Source organism: Fistularia commersonii, chromosome 3 (genome assembly GCF_037954325.1).
Source record: "Fistularia commersonii isolate RoL2024-O1a breed Wild chromosome 3, RoL_Fcom_v1.0, whole genome shotgun sequence".
Taxonomy (NCBI): domain Eukaryota; kingdom Metazoa; phylum Chordata; class Actinopteri; order Syngnathiformes; family Fistulariidae; genus Fistularia; species Fistularia commersonii.
In genome coordinates, this window is record NC_141286.1 from 6,238,315 (window position 1) to 6,257,429 (window position 19,115).

The 19,115-nt window shown below is 40.1% G+C and overlaps 1 long non-coding RNA gene across 3 annotated transcripts; it reads right to left on the reverse strand.

Annotated features, from left to right (window-relative positions):
* Window positions 1-2,264: 2,264 nt before the first annotated feature.
* On the reverse strand, window positions 2,265-17,853 carry LOC147235326 (uncharacterized). Of its 3 annotated transcripts, XR_015109200.1 has the most exons (5): window positions 17,797-17,853; window positions 11,605-11,772; window positions 10,783-10,904; window positions 10,361-10,437; window positions 8,818-9,037 (listed from the first exon to the last, which is right to left on the reverse strand). It is a non-coding gene; the product is annotated as an uncharacterized LOC147235326 (long non-coding RNA). The 3 variants fall into 3 exon arrangements; XR_015109201.1 differs by lacking the exons at window positions 8,818-9,037; window positions 10,361-10,437 and adding an exon at window positions 2,265-3,492; XR_015109199.1 differs by lacking the exons at window positions 8,818-9,037; window positions 10,361-10,437 and having other exon boundaries at window positions 10,462-10,904.
* Between the last annotated feature and the right edge of the window lie 1,262 nt (window positions 17,854-19,115).

Sequence of the window (19,115 nt, forward strand, 5' to 3'; positions counted from 1 at the left end):
TCAGGTTCCTGTTTGTGACCTTTGTAAACAGGTGACACTCAACATTCTCTAATAGTATGCCATAATGAAGAAATATGTAGAACAAACAAAATTATTTATAAGTTACGTAACAGTCGGCTGAAATAATTTTACACTATTTTGACCAGTATCTTATATAAGCAATGCTTAAAATGTGGGTAATTCGTGTAGAATTATCACATGTTCTAGGAGGTGTTGTTTTCAGTAGGAGCAAGGGGCCACCCAAATAGATATGTAACATATGGGTTTTTCGGAAATCCCCATAACATCATGCTAACTAGAACCTTCTGTTTTCTTATTTTTAATACCTTTCGCTTTTGGGCGCACGCGTTACTGTGAAATCAATTTGCCGCAATTTTGAATGTTAAATTGAGTGTAAATGATCAGTGTATTTTGTCTACATCAAAGATTAAAATGAACAAAAAATAAATAAAACAATAATCAGCCAAACAAAGTGATTATCATTTTAAGTATAAGGTGAACACACAGAAAATCGTACTCAGTTTCTCCCACGTTTCATTTCAAAAATAAGAAAACTATACATCCAACATACAAATCTCGTTAATTATATTTTAAGCTCTTAAGTACTCTTAAGTCATAGCAATAACAAGACTCAAGGATTGGTGAACTAACCACCCAAGTGCTGAGAGTGGAAAAATTAGAGCTTGATGTCGAGCATTTAATGCAAACACTTGCTGTCGTCCGTGTTCCAAAAAAAAAAAAGCTTAAGACTTAGTGGTGGCCATTAACCACAAAACAAGCTACAAGAAATATGCTCTTAGTGTAATTAAAAGATATGACCTGTATTTATTGAGAATCATAGAGTTCATCTATTACGACACTTGTTTTAAATAAACATATGCACACACACACACACAAATGCAATTTTTTTCAGTCTTCTAGACCTGCATGAGAATTCCTGACATCATTTTCCAGACATTCGCCGCAGAAAGCATAACTCCTGCTGCCAGTGACTTAAACAGGCAGCCGATGGTCTCTGGTTCGAGACTTTGTGTTCTGAGCGGTGTGACCTCATGTTCCCCTGGGTGTCAATACAGGAATATCATTGCTTCATATTGATGCATAGCCTGCTATTTTGAGATGTTCCACAAGCCAAGTATGAAAGGCCTTGTGCTTTTGTTTGGCCTTGTCTATATTAGACAACTCTTTCAGTGTGGAAGGTATCTCCTCTCATCAGTCAATTTCTGTGCACAGAGGAGACAGAAGGCTCTGGCTGCAAACTGCTGTTGAAAGAAACACTGTCTATGAAATACTATCACCAATATAGCTATACCCAGGTCTACTATTAGACAGAACAGCTGCCAAAAAACATTAAGAAAATCATTAAGACAAGACAATAAAAAGTAAATCATGGGGAAACAGGCGTAAAATTGAACATTACTCCAAATGGTAAAAAGCAAACCTATTTTCTGATTGTGACAGAGCTGTGAATTATTTTTGAGCAAACACAAGATTTCAGCTTTTTGGTCCATTCAATAGGGGCAATAGTGGGGGGGAAAGATGCCATGCCATTTGTATTTTTGATATTTCTATTTATTTAAGCATTAATGACCAAATGCTAGCACACTGAGCTTCAGCTGTGCTTTCTGTTTCCTTCTTGTAAACCTAGAACTGTTGGCAATGATCTGTACTAAGTTTGTAGTCATCCCAAATTTCATCCCTGTCCTCCCTGACTTGGTGGTCCATTCAATGCCAATATGTAATTGGTACCAATCTGAAGGGACAAAACAGAAAATGTAGTCACATACCGCTTGACTTATTTGGAATTTGTCACTTTTACTCTCATTTCCCAAAACAACTTTCGCACAAGATTGCAGGAGATCCATCGATGACTAATCCATTTTTATTGAATTTTATTGACTTTTTTTATTGACTACATTCTTGAATAATGCTTTTAAAAATGTGCGAGAGCGTCCATTTGTTGGTAACTATATCAACAAAGTATACACAACTTTAAATCAAAAAATGCAAAAAATAACAAAAAAAAACCAAATACAGAAATACATTTACTGGTAGACATATAAGAGACTCAAGAACCAATGTTTACATTGTTTATTTTCAAATGTCATGGATCATCAAAACAAGGCAAAGCACTTTTAGAGCGAATCAGTGTTGTCAAAACTCTTTTCGTTAAAATCAGATAAAGATGCACACACACACACACGCATGCACACATGCACACACAAGCTCATAGGCCTGAGCAGCTAACCATAAAAGGATGGTGGACTGAACAGCCATTAAGGAACCATGTTTCCAAAGCCGACATTGTTGCTATAACTATTACCGTAAGCGATATAATCTCAAGGTAAACTGTAACAAGGACCTCCCAAACTACCTTTTGTTCTATATGTTGCCATTTCCAAAATAGTTGGGTTAGTGAAGTAGCAATTGAGGACTACTGCACCCGAATAGGTCTGTGTTTATATTGAAAAAAAGACATCAGCACACGCTTCACTACAGTGCTGTGACGACAGTGGCTCACCTCCTCACACTGTTGTAATTTTGGTATCAGTTGTTTCAATCGCTTCAAAACAGCGTATATTGAAGTATATTTATGTATCCACATATGTATACATACATATAACCTTTGGATTTGCATGAAGTAGAAAAAGTGTGTATTACCACGTGCAAGTTGACAGCAATCTGGTTCTCTGTTTGTGTGACCCATGTCTGGAAAAGCCACTCTCTGGTCCTATAAATGGATTCTGAGCTAAGGTTTTGGTTTTGGGATGTCGTATTTTCATGGCCCAGATTGTGGGACAGTTTTAGACGAATATCGTCTCTTTCTCACAGACAGCAGTCTGGACAAAACTTCGAGCCCGAGCTGGATTGTTTATAACATGTAGAAATATTTTAGATACAACCGCTAAGCCACCAGAGAGAGGCTTTATGTTGGATTGACTTTGTTTTGCAACATAATACTTTGTCTTTGCAAAAGTCTGACCAAATTCAGAAAGGTACAGACCAGAGGCATCTGCATAATGATGTAATGGGGTGTAAACCAGGACGCTTCCATAAATGCATGTGCTTGCAGCAGAATTAAATGTGCCCTTTGAGACAGCATTTGCTGAAGTTATGTGGTGAGACCGTGTCATTGGTGATGATTATGCATGTCATTAAATCTAATTACATCTAGTGATTTAGATTTTTCTTGGCAGGCCATTTTGCAATTGGACGCTGATCAGTAGTATGCTGGACATATGACAGGTTTTTCTTGCAAATCCAAAAGACAAATGGCCGTATTTGCCTCATCACTGGTCCTCAATGACACTAATCATTAAAGAAATACACAAATTTCCGTCTTCAGTGCACCTGCTCAACTGGGCTGATGCATCCATCCCCAAATCCATGTGATTGGGTTGATGGAGAGTTGTGCGTTGGCCTGAATAGCTTCTATATTTCCCCTCAGCAAACTCCAAACGGCATTGTAGACCAGCCAGTCTTTTGCAGCACCTGTCACCCAATGACATGATTCTTTATTTTTACTTCATAAAATGACCTATTAAACTACCATAAACAATTCAGATTACATTTCAAGTCCCTGATGACAGATTGATGCTGGAGATGAGGGTGGCTGCTGGTATTGAGGATTTACAGCTTGTCAACAGCAAGCGTCAACTGGAACACTGTCACTTCTTCAATCTTCATCTTGTGCTTTTTCTGTCTCATCCTGTGCCACACTGTTAATTAATACCAAGGGACTTTCCTCTGATATCTAGTTGCCTGCTTCTGTGTCAGTTGTGATAAGCAACAATTGGAGCTTTGGCTCTAATGAGTACGGTGTCCCTCAGGCTGATCCATGAGTTCATTGTTACAGCGATGTAACAATTGGGAGCACTTCTGAATATGAATGTACCCAAAAATGACACAATATATAAACCTGACTTCTTCTAGATATTGTGTAAAGTTAGCTGTGTAGGCTTCCAATTGTTCATTGCCAGTTGGGTTTTATCAGAGTATATGTAGGAGCCCTGTCCAAATTCAGATACGTTGGCTGAAATTAAAAAAAATTAATCATATTCTTCATATGAGAAGTTATGAAAACAATCTGAAGCCATGATTTGGTATCTGTGAGCAGTAATTCATTGCAAAGTAGAACATAAACACAAGAGTCTAAGAACCTAGGTTTCTCGTTGATGACTTAGAACAATAGCCTAGATTACGGGAAAGACGGCTTCAGGCTCCTGAAGAAGCAAAGATTATTGGTTTAGTTTAAACGCTGTTTAACTGAGGGAAATTGCTATGGGCTGTGAGGAATCTTTTAATTGTTGTGGCATGTACAGCTGTGAATCATCTGTATAAAAGTGACAGAAGGTACATTTTCTTGGAATGATGTCACCAAGAGGAGTTGTGCAGAAACAAAATAGTGGGGATCCCACGGATAGCAGAGGGCAGAAGATTTGGGATAATGATCTCAACACACGGAAACAGGTTTGGTTATTGAATAGGATTTAAACTACATGCATGCCAACCCCTGATCAAGATTTGGCAAAGATTATTGCTTTATGACCTGAGGTATCATAGGCAGTACTAAGAAAGTAACACCAAGGTGACATTTTCGCCATCATTCAGCACAAGTTGTGTCAGTGCTGCTGCGTGTATTTAGGGCACTGAAAAACAAACCAACTTGGGTTACCTGCGAGTATTGTGATCCCAGTAATCTACCGAGCCTGAATTATAAGCTGAAATCTCTGTTTTTAAATTAGTGCAATATAATTTTATCAAGAATTCACTGCCATTATGCTTATACAATCTTTGCAATTAGACTGTGGTTGACAATGCATAGATCGTCTGTGTATCTCGATTCTGCACATTGGAAGACGAGGCAGCCAGCGGTGACTTAACAGCAGCTGCTGATCGGGATGTGGACACCAGCCCTCGGCGCAGTGCTTGTGTTGGAGAGCAATATGGTGCAGTGGATCTCAATGTGCTGAAACCAGGAGGTAGAGTTCTTGAGGCTATTCTTGACACAGAGTTGTAATGGATAATCCTTGTTGTTTTAGGTAATGTAAGGGAAAGGATGATGTACTCTAGACTGTCCTGGCCGTGGGCTCATTGTGGTGTTCATGACACTCAACATTATGGGAAAAAAAAGCATTCGTGGGCGGAGCTCATGGAGTTCATCGCTGAGTTCAAGTTAAAACGTGTCTTAATCCACCAGATTTGCATCGGTTTTAATGCAGTTTATACATAGCAGGCATCGACAAGAACCCCTGGGTTGCCTCTGTCGGAGCTAACTTGACAATACAGCAGCAAATAAGAGCTATTAACACATCGCAAAGACCTCTTTTCACTGGCAGGCCCTGCCAAGGATTGAGTTTCATTTATTTTTTTATCTATCAACCGACCCAGTTAGGTTGACCCTGACAAGGGTGAAGGCCTAGTTCTCTCATCTCTCAGGGTAATAGGGCCCATCTTTCTTCCCAGCGTTTTCGGGAAGAAAGGTGACGAGAGGTCAAAATTGTGAAATGCTGAATGACAAAAATGTCCATTAGTATTAATCACTAGGTTTCTAGAAAAAATACAGTAGCATTGTTTCATTTTTTTAAACTTTTAAAATCAGAATATCCAGAGGGTGTTCAGTTTAATGTAAGATTACACATTCTTTTAGGAAATGATTAACATAAAAATGGTGCAGGCCAAAACTTTGGCAGGGGAAATTCAAATTATGAATTCTGTTGAAAAACCATATACTCAAAGTCCAGCCACAGGAAACCACCTCAGTCCTGAAGAAGGCAGAACTCCATAAACAAATAGGAATGATCGCGCATGGAAACTCTTGCATAAATGGGAAACAATCAGTGCAGGAAAAGGGCAAAAGGAAAACCCTAAAACAGTCCCAAGGATAATTCTCTAAGAACTTGGAAAACAATGAATAATGAGAATTACCACAAATAATTGGGAGAGCAAAGCAGCATTAAGATTGGAAACAAGTACCTAAAAGCATTTTCTGTACATAAGATTTATCCGTGAGCGGTCATTATGACTACCATTTCTTCCAATTGAAAGTGTATAAACATTTTCAACTGCATATATTTCAAGCTCCTTGAGCCGTTTGGGATGCATAAAGAAGATAAAGGAGAAAATAGTGACACTTTTCACTGTTAAATAGCGCCCTTTCTGCTGAGAGGCAACCTGAACTAAATCCTTTTAAAAGGTCACAGAAGCAGAAGCACAGTTCATACACAACTATCCCTGTGCTGCTGTCATGTGTTAAGCCATTCCATATGCTGTGGTGTTAACCCCCGCAGAATGGATCATTTGTTGGTAGTTGTGTGCGTCAGGCCGGCTGAACTATTCCCTGAAGTGAGCAAAACACTTCAAATTAATCACCACTTGCATATGTTATAGTTACCAGGTACTGGCTTTGAGATGCTGGCGTTATTGAGACGATCCTCAATCGTATCCGTTCAAATGACCAATCTGTTTTCGATTTAACACGAATTTTGTCTTCCAGTTAGGACTTTAATAGCAGTTGTTCCTAGAACTAATTCTCTTTGACTCTTTGTTTAATTTGGCACTTTGAGCACTCTTACTCTGTCTTCCTTCATCATATCTTAAAAAAAGAAATGACCGTGTTCCTTTTTTTACAGTGTCAATATGAAATGATTTGCCTAGACGACACTGTGGCAGATGCAGTTAAGCCTTTCCCTAAATGATTGGACCCAAAGCAGATATCCCTCACATGGGGCAATATTTTGACAGCAGTAGTTGTTTTCACAGTGAGGAGGTGATATCATACCGTTCTGTTATTATTCTACCGCTGATGCTGGAATTAGACCTATGGGTCCAGCATGAGATCTGTCATGAGCCGTAAAGAGGAGACCTCTCTTGGAAGCTCCCTGTACTTCTGTCAGCAACAATTCTTTCTCGGGCAGCGTGTTGGTGGTCAGACAGCCATACATGACTGATGCGGTATTGAGGGGAGAGAAGAGGAGAAAAACTTGGATGAAAAGATGCTTGTTACATAAGGGGCTGGGCAATCTGGAGGAGGTGTCACAACCCTGTACAGGCTGTTCCTGAGACTCACCCTGGTGCACTCCTAGTGAGGCCATCTGAGATGTATATGTTTCCCATTGTTGTTTTGCATCATCTATCTATTCTATATTTTGACTTCTCATGTCGTGTTGTGTTTCTTGCAGGCATTCAACTTTTTCGGTGAATACATGCTGATGTATTGTCTTCCGCTGCAAGCTAATAATAGCTGTCATTTGCTTCCCCGACTGATCAGATCATCTCAAAGGGAGCCTTGTGTTATCCCAAGGTCGTTTTTAGATGTCCCGCCAAATCCAATTTTGCAATCGCACAGAGCATCTAACCCTCGGCCCTTATTTAATTCTGGAACGATCATATGATATGTTTTTCATGATAGCTGAAGGACTAGAGTGGTACATGAAAACAGCATCGAGACATTTTAAAATAATCTCGACAAGTGTTAACACTGTTTTCCCTTAAGACCGGTGTCTGTTTTCACCACTCACCTGAGCCCCGGGCTTTAGATGTCCCTCCGAAGTAATGGCTGGCTCTCCGGTCTCCAGAGACATACTTCCGCAATGACATCTTGTCTCTTGAAAACTTGCTGCGGGTTTCTTTTAGCTCATTGGGGCCTGGTTATACTCATCTCTGTTTACCATGAATGGCAAGTAAATTAAATCTCTCTGGTGTCCAACAAACACATAGTTATTGACGCAATCTCAGTTGACGTTTTATCCGGATCCCGATCTTTTTACATCACTGCTTTGTGGTATTCTGCAAAGTATCCAAACCCCCCTCTTTGTCATGATAGTCGTTGAGTGTATCGGGTTGATTGTTGGACTTTAGCCCTGTAGTTCTTAAGCTAATCAGTTGATTCATACCCTCAAGCCTGTTGATGCATTTTTCTCAAAACTATTTGGCAAACTTTGCAAGAAGCAGAGTACACGTAGTAACTTTTAGGCTACAGTTTCGCTTCGATTTCCAAAAGTCCGTCAGTGGGCACTCATGTATTTTCTGAGAAGAATACATCTGAGCACAATATCATGTTTGTATTTTATATTTCATCACCGTGCCGCCTCGCTTTTGTCTTCAACACCTTGTTTTGTTACTTTACAAGGAGCATCAAGGTAAATGTGTTAGGCCACCCCACTGGATATCAACCCGTTGCCATTCTTTTCTTGGTCAAAGTAGTTGTTTAGTAAAGATTATTGATTGAAAGCGCAATGTTGGCTCTCCCTTTCAATTCATATTAGATTGGTATTGTCTACTCTCTTTATCTTTGGAAAGCACAGTGAAGGGATTTTCTTCTCAGGTTTATAGCATGTCACCTGCACTGAAAATTGTTTCTTTCCTGGCAAACACAAATGAAAAGCCTTAGTAATCGCTTCCAGAGAGAACGGTGAGCTGGGTCTCTGCACTGTGTTAGCAGTGTGTCGGCTGCAGACGTGCACCGCCTGTGTACAGAGTTGAGCTGGAAAACGACTCATGTGGTTTTGATGCTAGCAATAATGCTGTGCTGGCTCGGGATCTAGCAGGTGACACAGGCTTTTTATCAGTGCTATTTAGTTAAAAGCACCGCTTTGCAATTTTGGCCAAAGGGGAAATACATTTCTGTGGTGATTGTGCAGAGAAAATAATGGTGGTGACAGCAAAAACCAAGTTTGATGGGTAATATTGTAGAAAAGTAGGGAAATTTACACATGTGTGCTTTGTAACCTGTTAACTGTTTTTACTGGCTGTATTAATGTGACATGGACCAAAAACAAGATGTTTTTTTTTTTTTTCAACTAACACTCTATCAAACTATCTCCCTTCGCTGTCGACAGCAAAATAAGAATTTTGTTGTAAAGGAAAACAAGTTTCCTGACCGTGCAAATGATAATAACTACATTGACTCTTTGAATTCTTGATATGTGTTGGCTGCCCAGAAACCAACACTAAACCTGATGCAAACACCAGATGCATAAAAACATGGCATCATGGCATTTGTGGCGGTGGTGTGATGAATCCTGAGTCAGATGACCTGAGTGGGAGCAGACAGATCACACGATGAGCTGAAAACAATATGCTCCCTGTTGGTCTTGCCGCTTAATACTGCTTCCAGGGGATTGTGAGTCATTTCTTGACTACATTGGGCTTAATATGTATGTATGTACCAGATATATATGTTGTATACAGAACTTTCGCAGATTTTCTGTGCACAGACCATGGTTGGTCGCTGCCGACCAATGACCAATGCAGACCCCTGAACACACCACAGCCAGACGATGGGTGATGTTTATTATCTTTCCTGTCAGTATTCACACACTGTCATGGCTCATTGGTGTATCTCTTTCATTCAATCCATTTATCAAAAATACATTTGAACAGAGATTGGGGTGAACCAAGACGACCAATGAGATGAATCCTGGCTGTTAAATCTTTGAAATTGAGTGGAAAATCAACAACGGAAAAATTCAAGTAATGGTCTTATTATTTGTATTTTTTTTTCTTACTTTTTGTGATGGAATGATGAACATTGGCATCACATTCCAATATGTACTTGGTGAGATAGTATATCATATGCATTATATATGATATATTACGTATACATTTTCCTTTTTAACACAACATTGTATTTCAAGAACAGACTCAATGGGATGTCACTTCTGGAAGTGAGCTCTATTTCATCATAAATTAATTAGAAGCCTTGTTTTGATCCACTCACAACTACCTTGTTAAAGTACCTACATTATGCACTCGACATTTATTGCGCCTGCTTCAAATTAAAATCACTTTTCCGTCGATAGAAAGCCTTTACGAGGCTTAAATATTGTGTTTTCTAAATTGATTAAGGCGCGCGCCTCACGCCCAACATGTTTTTTAATCCAACTCTGCTTCATCACCACTGGCTCTGAGATCGGCGCCCCAGGTTATCTAAGGCTGTTACTCAGGTGGAGCAGGGCTTGGGTGAAAAGATGTTTTGGAACGATCTAAGGCCTCTCAAGGAGAGAATTTGGAAACAGTCAACAAAGTCATTATACAGGAATGACACAGGCACAAAATTGCCAACTGAATTGGAGTCAAAATATTGCCCCGAGGCAAGGGGTGGTTGGACTGTAGAGGCACATTAGGGAAATTTGCATTATTATTTTTTTTGCAGGTAAATGACACTTTTGGCTCTTTCCAGAGAGCTCACAGAGCCAACTTATTGTGCATTTTTCCATGAAAAGGAGCCTGCGACGCCATCCATATTCATAGTTGGTCAGGGTTGACCCTAATTTCAAGGAGTGCAATTGCAGACTTTGAAAAAAAATACACTACTTAGAAAAGAGCATCTTTCTTTTCAGTATTCTGAAAATCCCACCTGCCATTTTTTGATCCTCCTCCCGCTAGCAGTGGGTCTTCACAGTCCCAGCGTGCCTTTTGGGCTGCTCTTGCCTTCTGCTTCAAGCACAATGCCCACTATTCATTTTTCCTTTTGTTTACACTTTGGATAACAAAAGTTCACCTTTGAGAAGACAGTAGATTTATTTTCTGAAAAGGTGTATTTTCCGTCTGTTCAGAACCAAAAATAAATGGTGTTGCTGAAAAGTCAAATTAGTCAAATTTCTGCAACGTCCGTGCTGTCCACTTGTATTCTTAATACAAGTAAATTTCACATATTAAACATATTACACAGTGCTGCGATCGCATCCATATTAACTGATAGATGGTTGGATTTCAGAGGTTTACCTTAATTGTAACTGTGAAAAGGTCAGCTTTTAACACTTCACAATATTGACTGACCTGTAGTTTCATCCTCTTGTGTCAGTCTTAACCGGATTTCGTCAGCAACTGGTGCAGACTTCATTTTCACCAAGTCAGCAGTATGACCAAGAATCTTCACAGCTGCGTTGCTCCATTGTAGCCTGCACATATGGCTGTTATTTTTCCCTTGCAATGAAGCTACATATTTGGTGCTCCTGGCAATAAGGTTGCGTCATTAATTTTCAATTTTACCACATAATATCCTCAATCAATAATCACATCTTTTAATTTAAGATGAAATGCTACCAATTTACAAACACTGCCAAAAAGCTTATCTCCCAATTTTGGTTCTTATGAGGCTTTTTCAAATGAGACATCGTCATGCAATGGAATTTAGCCATTGTTACACTCCATATATTTTCATATCAACTACTATATCTTCATCTTTTTTTCAGATACTATATCTGACTGTCTTTTGGAGTTTGAGCCCAAATGTTTTGGCTGGTGAAGTTGCATATACATTCATTCGTTCATTCATTCATTCATTCATTCATTCAAACCTAACAACAAACATTGGAGAAGCAGGGTGCTGATCTTGTACAACTCTGTAGGGTTACTTTTGTACAATCTGCAACATTACACTCCAAACGCAAGCTCCGCAGGACAAAATTAGATTTTCCATTTGTCACAGACCATTTGTAGCCTCTTTTTCTCCCCCTGCTACTACAGCTTCTGGTCTCAAGAAGGTGTGGCGGCATGTTCAGTGGTGTCCCTGTCCCTTGGAATTATTTGGTCATGGTCTTGTGCAAAACTCGTCATGACTTCATTGCCTAGTCCACATAATGAACGACGATCAATTACCTCATCGGAGGAGATGTTTCATTGATAACTCTGTCCAGTTATTTGTCCAGTTATTGTCCTCTTTTGCGGCGCTCTGATGTTGTGTTTCATAGGAAATAACACAATCCACACGTGTCACAGGTTTATGCTAGCCTCGGGGAAGACGTCGCAGCTTATAACTTCAATCCACTGAAAAAGGCACAATGAAATATATCAAAATGTATACAGCTTTAATTATGTATGCGCAGTGCCAATTTTTAGGACCCGGAGCTTTCTCGTAACTCTCGGAATGGTGTCCTTTGTTTCCAGATAAATGTTAAGATTAGACATAAAAAAAGATTTATAGATCTTTGGTGTGAAGCAGCTTAGAGCTTTTCTTCAGGGTGTATATTTTCCAAAATCTGGACATGATAGAAATGCCAATGCCAAGATGACATTAAGCAGTAGGCATCCTTCTTGCTTATTGTTTACTGTTTGCGGGCAGCTCAAACACATGGAGGTAATTTTTGGTAACAGATGGACTTTTCCACTTGGACGTGTGTGTAGAGTTCAAACTATGCATGTTGTCCACATAAGTATGGTTTGTGTACGTCTGAGAGCAATTTTTTCTTTGAATCTCTGATGCAAGTAGTTTGAGGGGAAACACAGGGGCCAATAAAAGCTTGTAGAGGTTCAATAGGGTTAGACATAGCAGACAATGATTCTCTCCAGCGCAGTGTGCGCAGTTGCACAGATGTGTACAGTTGGTTTGTCACAAATATTTTGTTTTGAAAAATTAGATTATGCTTGACAAATCATTAAAATGCAACAGTTTGCAACATGCAACGGATTCTTAACGAAGAAATGTTGTGTCTGTGGTGCAAAACACGTTTTAAAAATAAAAGTTCTAAGGCATTTTATTGCCTTTTTGAAGAATCCCCAACATATCATCACCATCATCACTCTACCATAAGTTGTTACATATGAAGAAAGCCATGGTATTATGAAAATGAGAAACTATTATGTAAACACCTTCAAATACACAACTGGCTTGTGGAAGCTGGACCTTTTCTCCCTTTCATGCTTGCACAACCCATAATCTACAATCTCTGTATGTTCAGTTTAACAGGACTGTCTAACTTGGGCATCCTGAGGTTTCAGTGTTTTCTGTTTTCAGAGGCGCAGCGGCCAACAGCTCATAGAGGTGTAGTAAAAAGACCCTCTTTGTCCCCAGTGTTTACTCAGGACTGCTCTGCTTTGGCAACGCCAGCGTGACATGTGCAAACAAATTGAACCAAGATCCTTCACAAGTGTTTTCCTGGCAGCTAATAAATCAGAACAGTAACCGCTCCAGAGTTAGAGATCTGTGCTATCTCATTTGCCCCCCTCCTTTTTATTCAAATTTCCATCAACCATTACGTACATGTATGATTTCTCTGGCTGTGGCCAGCTACCAAAATAATGAAAGCAAATGACATCCTTCTTCATGAAATGCAATAGAAACATATGTGTGCACTAAGTAGTAGTCAATGGAGAATCCTATCTAACCTCACCTGTAAGCCTGTCCATCACCACTGCAAACAAACGGGCTCAGAGTTGATCCCTGATGCAGGCCTACCGCCACTCTTAACTCCTCTGTCACAGCACACCTCACCAATGTCTCACAGCCGTCATACATGTCCTGCTCCACTCTAACATAGCTCTCTGCCACAACAGACTTCCTCATACGACCACTCTTCTTCCCTTGGGCCCCTCTCGTATGCTTTTTCTAGATCTGCAAAGGCCCAATGTGGCTTCCTCTGACCTTCGCTGTAATTTCTCTATCAAGATTGTCAAAGCAAAGACTGCAACTGCACAGTATCTTGGCATGAAACCTTACTTCTGCTCGCAAACACTCACTTTTGCCCTCAGTCTACCTTCCTATACTCTTTCCTATGATTCAATTTTATGGCTCATCTACTTTATTCCTCTGTAGTAACCACAGCACCAGACATCTCCCTGGTTCTGAAAATCGGCACCAGGACACCTCCTGTTGAACGATCTTGTCAAAAACTCTACTGCCACCCAACCAAGACACTTTCATACCACCAAAAAAGTACCAACTACCTTTTCACTCTTCATCCTCTTAAATGTTGCCCCTTCACTTCACCTTTACTAATCACCGCTACTTTGTAGTCAACAATAATCACCTCTTCTACTCTCTTCATCTTCCTTGTCACCAGATTCATCCTGCACACCAGCATCCTCTGTCATCTAGCTATACTCTCACTTACCATCACTATGCTGTTACTCTCTCCTTCAGATCATCTGTACAAGATGTAGTCTAAGTGCTCCTACCTTCGCTCTTATAAGACCCCATATTCCTGCCTCTTCTGGAAAAAAGGTATTCACTACAGCCATTTTCATCCTTTTTGCAAAGTCTACTATCATCTGTCTTTCTGCATTCCTCTCCTTGATACCAAAACCTGCCCATCACTTCTTCAACACCTCTGTTCCCTGCACCAACATGTCCATTGAATTCGGCACCGATTGTCGCTCTCTCACCTCTGGGAGATATTCTGCATGACTTCATCTAACTCACTCTTGAATTTCCCCTTCTCTTCTAAGTCACATGCTACCTGTAGGGTATCACCACTCACAACATGAAGCGAAACTTCTTCTATTTCCATCTTCAGACCCACCGCTCTGTCTGACACCTGGAAACCCGATTGCAACTTTTTGAATTTTTACTAGAATTGATCACGGATGATCTTTGACGTCATACTTTGACTAATATAACTGCCTTGAGTGTGAGATGAAGAGGTCAACAACTTACTCCTTCCACATAGAACATTATTCCACGAATTGGAGTTTAAAAAGCACACAAAAATATTTACGACAGAATACATAGCACAAATAACTCACATGCTTTGTCAAAGGATTTGTTGTTTTTACTCTATTGTGAAACTCCTTTTGCCACGGGACCCCAGTGCGCACGTTCTCAAAAGGGAGGATAGGGCGTCTTTTTCTGCAGACCCTCTTGTCTTCAACACTGAAATAAGGATTTTGTTTTGACTAAATCAGGATTTTCTTGCTCTCTATAAAGTGTTTTCAGGTGGTGACATGACTCCGCATGCACTGACAGCGGCTTGCATCGGGGTGATTTACCGAGGCGAAAATCCCACAAAACACACTCTGCTTGGAGTAAAAAACGGTCTCTTTCTTGCCTTCGGTTCTTCTGCGGTAGTTTACAATCAGGTACCGTTTCACCTCAAAGAAAAGCTTCTTCCTTTGGATCTCAAGGTCAAGTTTGTGAAATTGATGCGAGGTCGTCACGGCGGGACAACGAGCCCTCAAAGGGACCAACATTTTTCACTCAGGTTGCATTTGCATGTGACCCGCAGGAGATGTGAGTGTGTAAGATTTAAAGCTGTATCATTGAATTCACTGTGGAACCGTGGACAAACTGTAAATTAGTCCAAATAATGGAACAGTTCATTGGCTTGTTAAAGAGTCTCGGTTCAGTGTAGCTCTTTGTTTTCTTGATTTCCTGTTTACTGCAAACACTTGTAACTCATTGTGATTTATTGAGCTTATGTCTAGCGGGTATGAGCCGGTGAGGAGACAAACATTATTGGCCACTTGCTGAGTTTCAACCAGCGATGACCAAAATACTGGGATAAAACCGAACTGAATTAGCGTTGACATCGGAACCTCGCCACTTACAGCTCTGTGCCTTATTTCTTTCCTTTAAATCTTTCGGAAACCAGTTTTGTGCCTTGAAACTGGGCTGAATTGAAGTATATTCAAATTTGACTGGTCTGAGGTCAGGGTCACTCGAAGCCAACATTTTGCGAGACGTCCAGTTTTGTCGGAGGAACATTTTCAGACATAGTTTTTGTGGAAGACGATAACATCTTGGAGCTAATGCATGACGAGCTGTCACGTACCATGTTGCACTTCATCCTCCAGTCTGGAAACTCAGATATAATCTCTTTTAGTTCAAGGTACTTTTAGTACTTTTGGTCACTTCTTACTGCGTCAGAGTCAATACGTGGTAGGACTGGAATTGCTATACTAATGAGTACACAGGTTGCACACACAGAAGCGATAGGATGTTGCTATTCAAATTGTTAAAGTACTTATACTGAAATACTTTATTACTTGCATTTAATTTCTGTGTCCAATTGGGGATTATTTTTTTTTTTTACACAGTCAACAACATCATGGAAAAATACTAAAATATCATTAGTACCAACCTGTCTTTGGTCACTGTTGAACTGTTATATAATAGCGAGAGGTAAAAACATGTGAAACAGCTGTAATCAGAAGTTGCAGCTGCTATGAGCTTTTATCTGAAGCATTGTGGAAACTAGCACAAGCTTATGTAATATCTTTTTTTTTTTTTTCTCATTTTTTCGGCCACGTGAAGTGAGATACTTTCAGACCAGAGGGGAGTCAATGCACACATAAACTTTTAAGCGGTGTTGAACATAGCATCTGTACTGCGTTAAGTACTTTAAGGGTGTATTTATGTTCTGGGCAACCCTTCTGGCACTATAACATTCATATAACATATCTTAATTATGTAATTTCAGGCCTTTAGGGGCTTTTTTTTGTTTGAGCCATAACAATGCTTGGATGCTTGAGCTACATGAAGATATTTTACCTCTTACTTCACGGTTTAAATAACCCACAAATCCAGTCTGGATGGCAACTAGCTGCGTTTCCAACGCTCATATGGTAAATCTTGGTGTGGGGTCAAGTTAAAATGAAAGGGTCAACATCTCACGGCCCCATGGAGCTGAGTGAGTTTACTTGTTACAGGATCCTAAATCTAGTAGTTAAATGGAGAGGCTTCAGGGGCTTGGACACTTTGAGATCGTTCTCAGTGAGAGATGGCTTCCCTTCCTCAATAATTTGAGTTTCAAAATCCAGGTGAAAATGAAAGAAGGATTACTTTTAAGAAGGTCTGACTGGTCTGAGGTCAGGGTCACTCAAAGCTGAGCACGTCAGCCACGATGACAAGGTCACAGCTCATGGAGATTTAGGACCATCCATTATCTTCATGAAATGAAGCCATCCCGTCGCTCAGATGTGACTTTTGTTGTTGACCACAGGGATGGATGCATGACTTCTGCAATACCGTTCCATGATTGTCAGAAAAAAAAGGCTGTGTCCAATATGAGTTTAATTACAGGGTTTTGACTGACCCGGGAGTTGGAGCTCGGTTTTTATTCCCTAAAGAATGACACAGATTTGATTCCTGGGTCCTTCTAGTGTGTCGAAGTGTTCGAGAGCAAGACGACTGATGGACGGGAGCCGACGGCTCATGGTTCATCCATGATGGGTTAAATGCAGAGAACTAATTTCCCCATGAGGGATTAATAGAGTATAAATTATAATTATTATTAAAAGATATATCAGGAGCGGCAATCGTATTTACTACATATCACAGCAAATCATTTAGAGACTTGGTATCGGATTTATAACATGTGCATTAAAATCAACAGTTGGTGACTGTATGGAAATGCTTTAATTTCAGTGATAATCTAGACTCTACCCATAGGAAGCTGTATATTAGTTTAATTCTTAATCTAAAATTGTTTAAAAAAATCATAGAAGGACAAATTAAAAAAAGAAAAAAAGATTGGTTTACTAGGAAAATGTGTCTAAGCTGTATTTAGTCTACTTTTCAGTATCTGGCCATTTTCCCTACCCTAGTAATTGATTCTTTTCTTTTTTCCCCTCTGGTACACCTGTGTAATAACTTTTCAATCAAAGCACAGCTGTTTACATGAAAACGGCCTTTTGCTCTTTGTTATGTCGGTTCTTTGCCCTCTTCTCTCGACCGTCTTCTTACCCAATGAGAGACTGCCAGTAATGATGCTACTATGACGTCTTAAATGTTCTTTCATTGGGAGAACACGTGGTTTTCTAACTGTGCACAGATTGCGCCGACTGACTGAAATCAGATTTATAAGGCGGCGGAGAGTATGGAGTATTATCACGGCACGTCCTCGCCGTCCTCAGGTATAGGATAAAAGACAGTTCCCGAGCGAAACCATTCGCTCATGTGTTTTAGATTTGCGCCGAAACGAAGATTTCATTTCAGCTAAACAGATAATGGAGAGGAAAATCACAACAAATTCTAACCGCGGACGAGAATCTCCAGCCCGAGTCCCTTTCGGGAGCGCAAAGAAACAGATGGCAGGAGACAAAGCACGAAAACAGAGTAGCGATGTAACTACCTACCCCGTCTGTAATCCGGCCTAAGCTGGTGTTTCTGGAGACACAATGCAGCTATATGACATCTTGCGGTACTTTATACGTGGATCTAGAGTTTCTCTCTGGTGTCAAAACAATTGCGCAACCTTCCCTCAATGGTTTGGACCAATGGACTGACGTTCGGTCCGATAAAAAGATGTCTCGTGGTCATTTTAGGGGCAGGATGTGGACCCAGATGACATCGGTAGACATCAGGCGGGTGGGAACTTGAGGAACTGGGAGTTTTCAAGGGAAAAAAAAAAATAAAGCAAACTATAAGAAGGATTCAAACAATAGCACAACTCCGGAGAGGTCTGGAACTCGAGGGCAGCTGACCTGATAAGGGCTGGAAAGGACGGGTGAACGCAGGTGAACCCAGAGGAAAGATGGGAAAAGAAAACAAACAAAGAGTAGGATAGCGAAACGAAACAGGACGCGACACATTAAACTTTGAAAATAAAAAAGTGTGTGTGTGTGTGTGTGTGTGTGTTGGGGGGTTACAAGAAGAGGACTGACAATAAAGAGAAGAAGGAGAATAAACAGAAAACTTAAGATTGATAAAGGGAGGTCAAAGGAGGCACAAACACAGGAGGAAGAACAGACGGACTGAGGAAATATCTGACGAATAAAACAGGGAGTAACTTCAGTCTTAGAACAAAACAAAACAGTCAGATTACAAAATGTCCGAAACTCAAGACTCCAGAGTTTATGGCAAAGTGCTGCTTGTTCAGGTCAAACTGCACCGCGGTGTGTAACTGACAGACAGATAATGCAACACTCTATGTAGAATGGTTGGTTATTTAATGTAACACAATTACCAGATGTTAAGAACAAACATTAGTCGGTGTTTAGATTCAAGCTGAATGATGCACATAAGACTTTTCATATTATTATTCAGTCTGTTGGATTTAGAAGTTTAATTTTACATGAATACGTATATAGGAGATAGAGACATACATATATATTAGTTATTATCAATCACTTCAGCTCTACACAAACTTGCTTTTCATTCATATGTAATATTTCCAAATTCATTGTCATGGTCACTGTACTGTGTTGTACCCTCCGATTAATGAATGAGACCGGTCGCCCCGGCAACCGCGGCAGGTGCTTTACGTATGCAAACATTTCGATGGACGTGCAGAACAGGAGCCAGAAGGAAGGGAGAGTGCATGTCTTAACCCCCTTCCTTCAGTAAATGGTTTAATGCTCGCATTAGTTTTCAAATTCATAAATTTTAATCAAATATAAACACACTTCAATATCACCAGGACTTTGATGAGAGAATATATCAGTCACCTTCCTAG